At 31.3% G+C, this 14,185-nt stretch overlaps 1 long non-coding RNA gene across 1 annotated transcript; it reads right to left on the bottom strand.

Annotated features, from left to right (window-relative positions):
- Nucleotides 1-8,537: 8,537 nt before the first annotated feature.
- On the bottom strand, nucleotides 8,538-13,801 carry LOC145325339 (uncharacterized). Its single transcript, XR_013881450.1, has 3 exons — nucleotides 13,668-13,801; nucleotides 11,542-11,607; nucleotides 8,538-8,718 (listed from the first exon to the last, which is right to left on the bottom strand). It is a non-coding gene; the product is annotated as an uncharacterized LOC145325339 (long non-coding RNA).
- Nucleotides 13,802-14,185: the final 384 nt, after the last annotated feature.

Here is a 14,185-nt window from a genome sequence, read left to right as displayed (position 1 = left end):
TTCATCTAGAGTATCATCCTGGGTTGACGAGTTGACAATTTCTACAGGTATGTATTCATCTAGATAATCAACCTGGGTTGAAGAGTTGATAATTTCTACAGGTATGTGTTTACCTAGATTATCATCCTGGATTGAAGAGTTGATAATATCTATAGGTATGTGTTCATCTAGATTATCATCCTGGATTGAAGAGTTGATAATTTATATAGTTATGTGTTCATCTAGATTATCATCCAAAGTTAGAGGTTTGATATTTTCTACAGGTATGTATTCATGTAGATCATCATCCTCAATAAGGTTTAGAGCTCTGAATGTTTCTAAACTGCCATCATGTAAAAATATGGCAAACTTTGGTTGATATAACATCATTGAATTTCTACAAAATATCTCATATTCATTTCTTAACCTCTTACTCCACTCAACATCTAGCATTGTCTCATCATCTGAATATTTTAGTGACGAAACGTTTCCCCAAGCTGCAAATTCATGTTTTAGATCAATATTTTCATCAGCAAATACAATAATATTCTTTATTGTACTGAAATCTTCATATTCTGGGATACTATGATTATTGATAATGATATAATTGATATGTCTTGACTTGTTTACTAGATCTTTAATTTCATAATCATCATAGTAGCTCCAAGATATAACAGCAAAATTCATAAAAATGTTTCTCTTTACATCTTCATATAGTTCTCTATTTTCTAATTTCATTTTCTCCACTACTTGTTCCTTTTTATCTTCTTCAGGTAAACTAAGAAACTCCTTTGTATTTGCCTCTCTAATAATATCCTTAGAAATTTTTGAATATGTTATAATTGCAATACTCTCATCCTGGTCAAACAGTTTGTACTTCTCTAATATTGCCATAGATAAGGAACTAATATTATGTTTATATTTATTATGATAGTGATGGCACTCTGGAGCTTTTCCTTCAGGATTAATATATTCATGCAGATTTTTATCTTCAATTGCTCCAGAACCATTTAGTTTATTTTTATCTTTCGACAAAATAATAATTGCAAGGGATATTGTTCTAAGTATTGTATTTCTAGTAAAATAGAAAAATGGATCACATATGATAACATTCCTTGCTTGAGCACCTTGGAATTCACCTACATTTGTTACCAGTATTCCTTCAGGTTTTTTCATGTATTCTTCAAAATTTCTGACAACTGATGTAGTCGAGGAAAAGTGTTTGTGTAACAATTGAAATACTTTATCAATATAACTTATATTATCTGCTAATATAACAACACTTTCTTTAGGTTTGTGTATGAAATATTTGTTTACAGCAGCAACAGCTAATAAACTAAGTTCAATGTCATGAACATTTCTGTAGTAAAAATTATGGTTACCCATGATATTAGTATCAGGAGAACAAGACATTTGTTGAGTAGAACCCCGCTCTAAAGCTTTAGCTAGATGGATAATTTGCTGAGAATTTCTCATATTTTTGGTGAGATTAACATGTACAGCATTATGATCCACTTTCATAGTTTCTAACCACTTTGCTTTCTTATTTTCAAAATCTTTTAAATTCACATCTACTACTTTTAAGTTCATACACATTGTCTCTATAGAGTCAGGAAAAACAATTTCTCCAATTATCATTTCATCAATAAATAAATGATCACAGTGATTATCTCTTAAAAAACTGTTTAATGCTTTGATTAATTTAGTTTGTGTAGAGATTTCTCTAATCCCTAAATGTTTAGCAGTAATAACTTTGATATTACGATAAGAGTCAAAGTCTACTACAGCTATAATGTCCATAACAGAAGATTCAGCTTTTAAAAAACTATCCCTAGTTCTATGTGTAAGTGCTGTTAGATCAATGTAAAACAATTCATCTTTACTATTATCTATTGCACATTTTTTAGCTCTTTCCTTTAGTACATATGTTTTACCAGTACCATAGTCACCATCTATGATAAGGAATTCAGCTGGTGAGTGTACTGCCTGCAGTTGTTCATTGTTGAGCATGTACAAAGGATCATTATTATCTTCTGATGGCTCTCCAATCTTTTCTGGTAATTTTGATTGTACATCAGTTAGCATATTGTTAGGAATAGAGCTTTCTCCTGATATTCCATCAGTTTTTCCTGTTAATACTAGTTGTTTATCAGTTAGCATATTTTTAGGAATAGAGCTTTCTCCTGATATTCTTTCAGCCTTTCCTGTTAATTCTAGTTGTTCACCAGTTAGCATATTTTTAGGAATAGAGCTTTCTCCTGATATTCCATCAGTTTTTCCAGTGAATGCTTTCTCAGTTTCTCTGCTAATTGTGAATGGATCTGATATTTGTTTATCAAATTTACTGGACTCCTTTATTGAAATGTGATATATCAATTCAGCTACAATATTTTCATATACTGTCTGTTTAAAATAATGAGACTTAACAAGTTTGTTATTAATCAACTGCTTCAACCAAGGTACTTCATTATCAACATCTTTTTCTAGAAGAATAAATTGTTGACAGTTGCCACAGGGCATTGTTGAATTTGCAACAATCTCTAAATAAGGAACATATGCAGCTCTGACAAACACCCAATCTTTTAAAAGCATACCAAATAGTTTCTGCATGAAAGAAAAGTGTTGTTTGGTTTGATCTGAAGCATCCTCTAGTAATTTGAGTTTATCACTAGAATCATTGGAACCACGTTTGACCTCTATGTTTATGATAGCACTGAACTCAGGAATTATCATGATGGTGTCCCATTCAGTTTTGTTTTCCTGAAGGCTAAAATTATAGAACTGATATTTGTAATAGTTTCTTAAGTTATCATCAGGGATCTTATAAAGAAATGTATTTTCTATTTTGTTATTGTCCTTTTGATATGTTTCATCATCCAACTTCATATTTTTAGGATTTGGACTAGCAGAACAATGATCTGTGTTTGAACTATCATTGATAATATCAGATTGATTGTTTTTAATACATTTTTTGTGTTGCCTTGATTCATTATTGAAATGTTTTCTGTCTACTTGACTTTTTAGCACCTAACATAAATGAAGCTAATATTTCACATGTTTTCATTTTTTGTTGTTGTTTAAGTATTAAATAATATTATGATTGAATAAAAAAGAAAAATAATGGAAAGACAAAAAAGAATTTTTGGCAAGTTTGATGAAAAATAAGTTATACATATCTCAAATTAAGATTATTTAATTGATCAAAATAAAAATAATTACACCCTAAATGATTAAGTGAATATAAGGTTTAAAGGGAGTGTGAAGCTAAAACTTTCTGTTAATATACGGAAAGAAGGGTGTTTTTAAAACAACATTAACTAAAAAAAATATCTGAAAGTTCCTTGTGAAAAAAAATATTGACTTTTTAAACCCGAAAAAACCTTGTTGGGGAAGGGAAGAAAATTTTTTTAAGCTGCTTTGACTACATTTTTACTGTTTAAATCTATTTCCAATGACAATTTGGTTATAAAATATAGCTTAAAAGTTTTCCTAACAGTGTCTAATTAGTTATGTTATATCGAATTTTTATTTTACTGTTTTGTTACTGTGTAATTGTCGATAAATGAAGCATTTTAAAATGGAAATTATCTGTATAATGTCTAGATTAGGCTAGTACTTCCATCCAAATCCTTATACCAATTTATAGAATATATAGAATTAGACAAATTTCTCCTGAGTATTTTTTTCCGTTTTCATTTTAGTTACTTATCATAGTATAAAAGAATAAAAGTTTGTTTTTCATAGTCTTATAATGCTGTAATTATATTTATTGCAAAATAGTTTGATAAAAATGAATAATTACATATGTTTTTTACAAATACTCATTTGGGTATGGGCTAAAAATTACGACTAATATTTTGTCCATCTCTACCTTTACAGAAAAATTTGTAGCAGCTGACTTTTGTTATTGTTTTGTAGCAGATTTGAAAGTTCAATTTTTTTTTAATATTTCCGAGTTTGTTTCATATTTGATTTGATTTTTTAGATTAAAATGACTTTTTAAAACATATTAACATTTTTTAGTTTTTTATAATATGAAAGACAAAATTAGTGAATGCAGAATAGTTAAAAACTATAAGTCATACAAACCAAAATTGGGAACGTAGTAGGGCTTCCCTTAAATATTTTTGAAGAATCAGGATTTTTATATTTCATATATATTCATATATATTATATATGTTTAAGTACAATAAACGAAGCATAGCCTTTCTAATATGATCATTCCTAGAAAATAGTTAATTAAGTCCTATTAAATTGTGATGATTTTTTATGTTTTTTGATGAGATAATGTTATACTCTTATACCATATTAATTCAATTGCCTTAATATTCTATATTTTTTGGATTAACAAAGAGTATAGTTAGACGACAATACCTTTATAACATTTGTCATTTATCATAAAATATTAAAAATCCTAGAATATGTTTGATTTTACATTTTAAAATTTCAGAAATTAAGAATATGATTAACATCAAAGTTGAACCACATCCGTATTACTTAAATTTGTGAAAGGTAAATATTTGATACAGATTAAGATGAAAGCCAAAGCACGTCCCCGATTGGCTTGTAATAAATATGGATTTATTTTTTATTGATCCAAATTGTTTGAACATGAATGTATAGGATATTTATTTACTTTATTATTTACTAGCGGCTACGCCCCTAGAGGCCTCTAGCGGTACTTGAGAGGAGAGTTGAATAACAAATTTTTTAAAATTTAGTTTTTTTTTTTTTGGGGGGGGGGGGTAGGGGGTATTTTTTCTACGGGCGATTTCTCTTGGGAGTGTGGTGGTAGCCTCCCCCAAAATAATTATAAACCTTCCCGGGACCTATGGGAAGCTGCCCTGTGAAGGAGAACCAGATCGGTTCAGTGGTTAGCGAGATCCTTAGGTACAGACAAACAAAGACCCTGTTACTTTATTATAAGGATTTACGTCAATCATGTTTAAAATGAATTAACAACACCTTCTAATCAGTGGCGTGCACAGGGTTTTGTCAGGGGGTTGTGAAGCGCAATAAAAAATTTGACTCCTCCTTATACAAAAATCGATGGGGCTGTATAACAGACAACAAAAGGGTGTATTTTTTATGTCAGCGGGTTGCCTACACCCCCCTATATGTCCATCCACCCACTCAAAAATCAAAGTGTCGATCCCTGAATTGAATAATAGATGTGCGAATTGCGCAATTTTTTTTTACATCCCTCAAAATTAAAATCAGCCCAAGCTTGACATATACGTTGTCTTAAAACTATCTAATTAAAACTATTTTTTTCTTTAGATAATGGCAATGACGGTGATATCAGACAAACTGAAGATAATCATTCAAAATCACTTTGTTGAAAGCTCAATATTTTGGGTTTTGAAATAGCAGAGCTTTGTTTTTAAAAATTAAATCATGATACTGGGTAATCAATGCTTAAATACATGTATAACTTTTGTGATTTTTTGTCATATTTTTTAATTCAATGATATTACACCTACACATTGCAGTAAACAAAACATTTAATATTGTTTTAATTGCTATTAATTTTTTATTTTTATAACAGATTTGAGATTTAATTTGAATGTCCAGAAACTATAAAAGAGGGGAGGCGGAAGTGACCTTTTTAAACCTAAACTAAAAGTCAAAGGAACGCAACTAAATAAAGAGTTACAGCTCTGAGATTTGACATGGCAGTTGCGGAATTGTGAGGAAATGACAGAAGAACCGCCGCTCCCGCCAAAAAACGCTGTTTTCCGCCGAATTTTTATCGCCCTTTCTCGTCAAATGCAAATATAAGGAACGTTAGGAAAGTGGAGGGCTGCTAATGCAATAGTTGAGAATTGTGGTTTTACTGGAAGTATGAAGTATAAATAGATTTACACTTGATATTGACATGTTTGAAATATTTCAAGTGTCAAGTGAACATATAAGGGAAATTTATAAGGAAAAAAATATCTTAGATGATTGAAAATTGTCTAATTTAGCGAGAAAAGGCAAATATAAATTTCGGCGGAAAACGGCGGTTTTCGGCGGGAGCAGTGGTTCAACCGCCGTTGCTTCATATTTCCATATTTTACCTCTACAAAACAACTGCCATGTCAAATCTCAGAGCTGTAACTCTTTATTTAATTGAATTTCTTTGACTTTTATATTTGGTTTAAAAAAATTGTCACTTCCACCCTCTCTTATTTCCAGTTTGGCTTCATGTCTTAAACATTTTTATTTTTATATTTGCAGAATGCTATCTATAATATGATGCGTTAAATAACTATTCTCATCTGAATATTGAATTGCAATTGTTAAATGCACTTCATGGAAACATTTTTTTATAATTTCTACCTATGGATTTTATCTTTCTTTTAATTTCACCTGAAAATGATATGGAATGACTCCTTTAAATATTGTATAACACAACTTTGATCATTGTTTGTATTTATTTGTAAAGATTGAAGTTACTGTTATATGTGTTTTTATGTTTTGATAAATAAAATACTTATTTTAGAAAGAATTTCTTGATTCATACATTCTATGAGCCAACCAAGTTTTATTTGTTGAATTTTAACCTATCCACCTTCAAATGTATTAGAAGTTAAATAAAACAATGATGACACCATCCATAAGTAGCAAAGAACGAAAATCATGAAATGGATTAACATGTTTATAAGCACGACTGACAGACAAGGGGCAAATAATGTATAGACTAGACAGGCATTTGCCAATGGAATTTTCACTGAAAATTATAGCTCTCTATCTTCATTAGCAGCCGAGAAAGTCACATTTCCCCCAAATTACAATACAAATATTATGGACATACAGGTTGAAGATATTTTATGAGGGGAGGATAGACATGAGATCTTATTTTATTGCATCTTTGAACTAAATCTTACTAAATTGTGCTGTGCGTGCATGATTATATGTTCACATGCTCAAGGAATTGTTTTTATATTTACAAAAAAATAGACTTTATAGCAGTTCTAACGGTATGCTCACCTGTTTTCTAACATTAACACAAGCCATGCAATTTGAATTTTAAAATGTACGAATTTGTTTTGCTCACCCTTTAAATGTATTAAATACGAAACAAAATTGTAAGTAAACTTGTACTGCTGAAATGCAGGATAAGGACATACTTACATTTTTAGACATAATTATAGAGTTACGATGTACTTTGTTGTGCGAATCAGATTCCAAAACTCAGACCAATCGGTTTATTAAAACACATAGAAATATTTGTTAAAAAAGTTAAAAATAAATATGTTTAAAATAAACATATTGATATTCTAGTAACGATTTTAGAGTTGCTACACTTTCTAAATCGTACCTAACCACTACAGGAACCACCATGTAAAGTTTTAAATCGATAGGACAAATCTAACATGTATAAATTAACAAAAAAGAGCTAACTGTTATGGACGGACTGACTGACCCTAATAATAGAAAAGCTTCACTTTTAAAAAGGATAAATGTTGGTAACAATTACATAATTGCTTTCCATCACAACCGCATCTATTGCCGAAAACAGCCAATTTCCGCCGAAATTTAATTTTGCCTTTCCTCAGCCAAATTTGAGTCATTTGAGAAAATCAAAATTTTCAAATCTAGCTGTTACGCCTCTTGGACCTATGAGAAGCTACCCTGCAAAGGAGAACCCGATCGGTTGAGAGAGATCCATCGGTACAGACATCCTGATACTTTATCATACGGACTAGCGGCTGCGTCCCTGGTGTCTAGGGATATGAAAGTGCAGTAAAATAGCTTAAAACCTTACAACGACTTTTTTTATAAATAAAAAACCATAAAACTACCCTTGGACATATAAGAAGCTTCACTCTAAAATTGGTTCAGCGACTAGAGAAATCCTTCACTACAGACAAAAAAAACTTTCTACTTTATATAGTAGAATAAGGATTGAAAAAAAGAAATATTTATAAGAGGATTTTCTTATATTTACACTCGTCACTTCAGATTTTTTTGATAAGTTGAAAATCTTTGATAGGAAAAAACTAAGATTGTCTCCGATTATTATGTGATTTAGCGAGTAAAGAAAAAAAATTTCGGCGGAAAACGGCAGTTTTTGCCAATAGCTGTAGTTCCACATTATATTCACAGTTCTACATTATACATTTTAATATCTACCACGCCAAGCCAAAGTTCAGTGCTGTAACTCTGTCTTTAGTGGGGTTCCTTTAACTTTTGGTTTGGTTTCTTAGTGTCACCCTCGCCATCCACCTTTGTAGAGTATAGATGGTAAATAGTTATATTGACCTTTAATGTCAGCAATTTTTTTAATCTGACCTCTGTCTTACATCTTAGGTTCATGTTTTCTAGCACAATACAGACTACCTGACAGACCAAGTGCGTTGTATAGTAATAGCTGATATTATAATCTTCACAAAAAATAATCAGCCGTCTATCTATAAAGCAGCTGAGAAAATTATATTTTCCTTGCGGCAATTGAGTTGAATCTCCAATTTTAGTTTTCAAATTAACATAGCAGACAGACGAAAATTTCTAATCATAAAGTAGCCTCGCTATTAAAAGCTAAACATTGTAAATATCATAAAAACAAGTAATCTGTTAAAAATGTTTTATACTTAAAATTCAAATGAATTCACAGAATTTACAGTTGTTTTTATTAAATCAAAATTTTTAAAAATACAATACAAAAAGTACAAAATAAACAATGTTCATTGATTTCATTTATTATGAAGGTTTTGGTTTTGGAAGTTCTCGAATCTCAACATAAAGTAACACCTGAAAAATGAAAAAAAAAATATAAAGAATATTTCTATATCTGTGTTAACATAAAGATCTCGCTTATCGATAAATCTATAAAAAAAAATAGGTCAAGGAAAGGTCTTAAGTAATTTGAAGTATGGTATCTCCTTCTTTCCGATAAAAATCGCCCATGAAAGTAGGGGTCAAATTTAACATATATGACAGAATCCTGTTATTTTAGTTACTCTACAATTCAAAAGTCCGTCTGTCTGTAAGATCAATGTTTTGTTGAGATTATTGGTTGTGATATGGGGGTGGGGGTTAATTATCTAATGCTTTTATCAACAACAAAAATTAAAACCCAATCAGACACATATACATCACACTACTTTGCAAAACAAGTATCTAATTACTGCATAGAACGACTGTAAATTATTTCCTAAAGCCAAACTCTATCCCTCTCACTTAATTCTTAAGAAAAAATATACATATATTTCTAGTTTCTGTGCTATATCCCTACTACGGAATACTATCTTGAGGCTATTTGAACTTTTACTTTACTTGAAACTAGAGGCTGCGCCCCTATTATCCAGGGGTTCTTTATTCGAAGGGATATAGAAGGGCAGAGAAATAGCCCAATCCATGCCAAGACTTATTTATAAAAAATAGCCTGAAACCATCTAAGGACCTATATGAAACTTTACTTTAGATAATTTCAAATTCTTTCTGTGCAACTACAGTCTGTTTATGTGTGTCTGTCTGCGTTTATTCAAGGATATTGCTATCCGCTGAACCTAAATGGTTCTTCTGTACAATGTAGCTTCTCATAGGTTTTATGAAAGTTTATAACTATTTTGGGGTAACGTTTTAAGAGAAATAATAACTCCCCTCCCCCCCCCCCCCCAACATTTTTTACTTTCAATTTTGTAAAACTAAAATTGTAAATGTAAAGAAGTTGTATCCCCTCCCTCTCCGAATTAATTGCCCATCTAAGAGTATAGCCGATAGTTTGATTCAAAGATTGATTTTCATAAAAAAAGGCTGAATGTCCGAGTCCGTGTACTGAAGGATCTTGCTAACCGATATGGTTCTCCTGAATAATGAAGCTTTCTTTTAGTGATTTATTACTTTTTTTGAGGAGGGAGGGGGGGGGGGGGGGGTTACCACAACTCTTCAAAGAAAAATCACGACAAGAAAAAATAACTCATTTCCCTAGTAAAGTTTTTTTTAAGTCAAACTAAAGTTTAGAATTATGAAACGAAAACGAAGTAGCGGGTTTCGTCGTATATTGCAGCTTTTGATAAGTTATTTTACAGTAGGTTACGTTAACTGAATGTTAATGATTACCCCGCAAGGTTAGGAAATAGGCCTGCAGGACTAGAGCCCCCCTCGGGGCTAGAAATAGGAAAAAAGCTACTGTGATAATACAACGAAACCCGCTAATTCGTTTATTTTCTAATTCCAATTCCAAAGTTTATAACTTTATATAGGTAACATATAAAAGGAATAATGTGTTTAATTTTTGTAAATGCAAAAAAAGAATTTTTGATTAGGATAAGGGGTTGTTCCAAAAATGCATTTGAACAAAAAAATATTGTTTTTAATATTTTTTCTTTGTCGACTAAAGGCCTATAGGTGCATTTGAGGGAGGGTGAAGAAGTCCACATTTCATTTATCGTATAGAATTATATATAGGTTTTCGCGGATTATATACAATTTTCCACGAATATCAAAATAAAAATCATAAGATTAAACCAGTTAGTTGGTTTTGTTCAGTTAAAAATAACTGGTATTAATCTTTTGCTTTTTATTTTGATATTCGTGGAAAATTGTATATAATACGTTGCTATACATAATTATTCAATAAAGCTGAGATCCGGTTCTAATCGAGCGGAGATTAAACGTTTTGAAGCCATACTTTTTTTCTCTAAAAATAATTGGGTGGGAGAGGTTGTTAAGGGGGGGGGGGGTTAATGCAACCATCTCGTAATCAAAGTGTAAATGGCACTTAGAATTCGAATTTCGATATGAAATTTTGCATGAGTAATCCTTAGTAGGTTATTTTCCCTGAATTGAACAAAAGTTGAAAAAATAACAGCTAAATGGCTGAGCCATTTAGCCATTTTTTGGGGCTATTTTTAGGGCAAATCTGTCATAAATTACGTAGGAATCAACTTTTTGCAACATATTTTTGCTTTAAATCATGTGAAATGATAGAAAAAAAACATTTTTTAGATTTCTAGTACCAGCAACTACCTGCTAGAACTGTTTAAAAACGTTTTGGAGCGGCAAAGAGTATGATGTGGAGATAGGTATTGTGATGGATTTGCCTTGAAAATAGCCAAAAAAAATGCTAAACGGCTGAGCCGCCAGCCGTTAGCCGTTATTTTTCAAACTTTTTGTTCGATTTAAGAAAAAAAAACCTACCAAGGATTACTCATGCAAAATTTCAGATCGAAATTCAAATTCTAAGTGTTATTTACACATTGATTACGAGATGGTTGCATTACCCCCCCCCCCCCCCCCCCCACCTCTCCCTTCTATAAATGGTGATTTATCTTATAAGGGTGGAAGTGTCCTCTCCCAAAATAGAGGTGTACCTCCCTGGACCTATTATATAAAAGCTTCACTGTAAAGAAGAACCATATTGGTTCAGCGGTTAATGAGAACCTTTGCTAGACAAAAAGACAGACATCCTCTTATTCTTAAACAAGTATAGTAGCTAAATTTTTTTGCTTTTCCTTTCGCTAACCACAGAACTATAATGTTGCTTTAAACAGCATAATAACTAAATATTTTTTTTTTTTTAAAGTTGTTACTCAAAGATCACCAATATTTAATTTTGTATCAAAAAAATACCTGTAAGAGTTACAACGCTGCCAGGAATAAAGTTTCTGGGGAAACAAGCATCTTGGAGTCACAGTTCTAAATAATTAGACACTTTAATTGGCGGTTTAAGTATGAATTTCAATACAGACCCCCCACTTTCCCTAGAGTGTTTTTGATTTAATCCATTTGTCATTGACAGGAAATAAAAATACAACTTATTTTCTTCTTTGGCTAGGGGCACTTTGTATAAGGAAAATTATTTAGGATTTTTCAACAAATTATGCCACAAATTATATAGAAATGTATCGCCCTCTTAGATCAGCTCAAAGAGGACAATCCACGAACATGAGCAAGTAATTTTAAGCACCTTCCAACATTGATCCATAGTATTTTTTTGAGTGAATATACTAGGTTTATATTAAATATTTGGTTTATCGACTAAAAAGTTATGCTTCACCATGGTTTTATATGAAAAAAAACTTTAAAATGTAAAGCATTTTTAGATACAATATCATCAACTACTTTGTTGAGTTCAAAGGACAAAATAAAATAAAAGCATCAAATGCTTGAAGCATCTACTGAGGCCCAATTCAAAGATAAATGGAGAACCATTGTGCGTGGCCTATGCTCTGGAAAGAAGAGATAAATGGCGATGATGATGATCAAATGCTGTAAATTGCAAAAGGTACATTAATTAAACTGTTTAAAATATTACAAGCTACCAACCCTTTTTCTAAACATATTTTTTTAATCAAAATGATATACTTTTGTGTCAGAGCTTTTAAACAACAGTTTGATCAAAACATTTGATGAATTTGCACCAAACTATGCTTAACATTTCAAAGTTTTTTTCATACAAAACCATGCTAAAACCTAATGTTTTAGTCAATAAACTAAATAATTAACATGAACCTAGTATATTCACTAAAAAAATGCTAAGGATCAATGCTGGAAGATGCTTAGAATCACTTACTCTTGTTCGTGGATAGTCCTCTTTAATAAAAAAAACTAACCAAAAAAAGAACCCCCAATTAAAAAGATTTTTTACTAACTTACTTAGACGGACAACAGGACGGACATACGAATGACAGAATGCGGACACAGTAATGTCCTGAATTGATTGGGCTCCGTTATTCAATTTTAAAACTGAAAGAAGTTGAACAATTGAGCTAGCCCTACTGTAGCCAAAGTTTCTTGTTTATTTTAGATCTTTTAAATCGGGTTCTAATAATATATGTGCTGAGACTTAAGGATATTAAAACAATCGTGTATTCAAAGAGTTGGTATACATTCAACCTTTTTTTCAACAAAAAATAAACAATTCAAATTCAATATGTTTTTAATCCTAATTGGGGGGTGTGGGGGGGGGGGGCAGAGAGAGAGAGAGAGAGAACGAAAATGACCAAATCTCTAGTAGCTTAAATACGGGTAACAAGGATAACAACATCCATAATAGCGAAGCTCTGAAATGGAAGGACAAACGAACATAACACTTGCAGAGTCTCAGAACTGAATATTAATGCATATGTCTTTACAAAATTGTTAGTAAATTTGTTGCAAAATTTGACATGTTACTGTTTAAGGTCATACTGACGTTTAATAAGCTTGTTTTGAATGGATGTATGGACTTTCTGGTAACGATTATAGAGTTGCTCCGCTTTCTAAGTCGTACCTAACTGTTATAGGAATCACCATACAAAGTTTGGAATCGATAGGACAATTCTAACCTGTTTAAATTAACGAAAAGAGGTAACTGTTACGGACGGACGGACGTACGGACCGACTCTTATTATAGAAAAGCTTCGCTTTCAATAACTCGTCTTAAGTAAAACTAAAGTTTTCATAACACTACCTAGATAATGCTTTTAAGAATTAAAAACAAGATTACTGTCTTTACTTTGTGTAAATACATAAATTTAAATACCATACAAAATCTAACACAAAATAAACAAGAAACTACAGATTATTATATAAAATATTATTTTTTTGTCTTAAGATTACGGTAGCTACTGAACCGATTGAGTTCTTCAGTTTATGAAAGCTTCTATAGCCGGTAGTTTAACTTTAGATTAAAAGATGAAATTTCTAATCTGGTATATGCTAATTTTATATCATTCTTAATTTGTGGAACAAATGAAATGAAATTATTAACTTACCTAAAGCTTAACTAGCAAGTGTGACGCTGAAAATATCTGAGTTATTTCTGACTTCATTTTATCTGAAAATTAAATACTCAGTTAGGTTTTCTGTGATGAATTTTTATGTAAAGAATTTCTGACAGAAAAACACTGAAGGAAAATCATCTTCCCACAAATATTGGGAACTTTTGTGTATAACTCAAAACTGGTTATTATTGTTTTAACATATATATTACTAGCGGCTACGCCCCTAGAGGCCTCTAGTGGCACTTTAAATGTTTTTGTTTGTTAAAGTTAATTTTTAAAGTACGATACCTCTTTAGTTGACGTTGAAGTCTCCCCTAAATTTTAAAAAATTTCGATTTTTTTGTCATTTCTCTTGGGACTTATGAGAAGCTACCCTGTTAAGGAGAACCCGATCGGTTCAGCGGTTAGCGAGATCCTTCAGTACAAACACACAGACAAACACACAAACACAAGACATCCTGTTACTTTAGTATAAGGATTTGTTGCAATAACTAATAATTCTCAGGGAT

Source organism: Acartia tonsa, chromosome 8 (assembly GCF_053477335.1).
Source record: "Acartia tonsa isolate MP-2025a chromosome 8, ASM5347733v1, whole genome shotgun sequence".
NCBI lineage: Eukaryota > Metazoa > Arthropoda > Copepoda > Calanoida > Acartiidae > Acartia > Acartia tonsa.
Note: the sequence above shows the minus strand (reverse complement) of the source record. Positions and strands in the feature narration are given on the sequence as shown.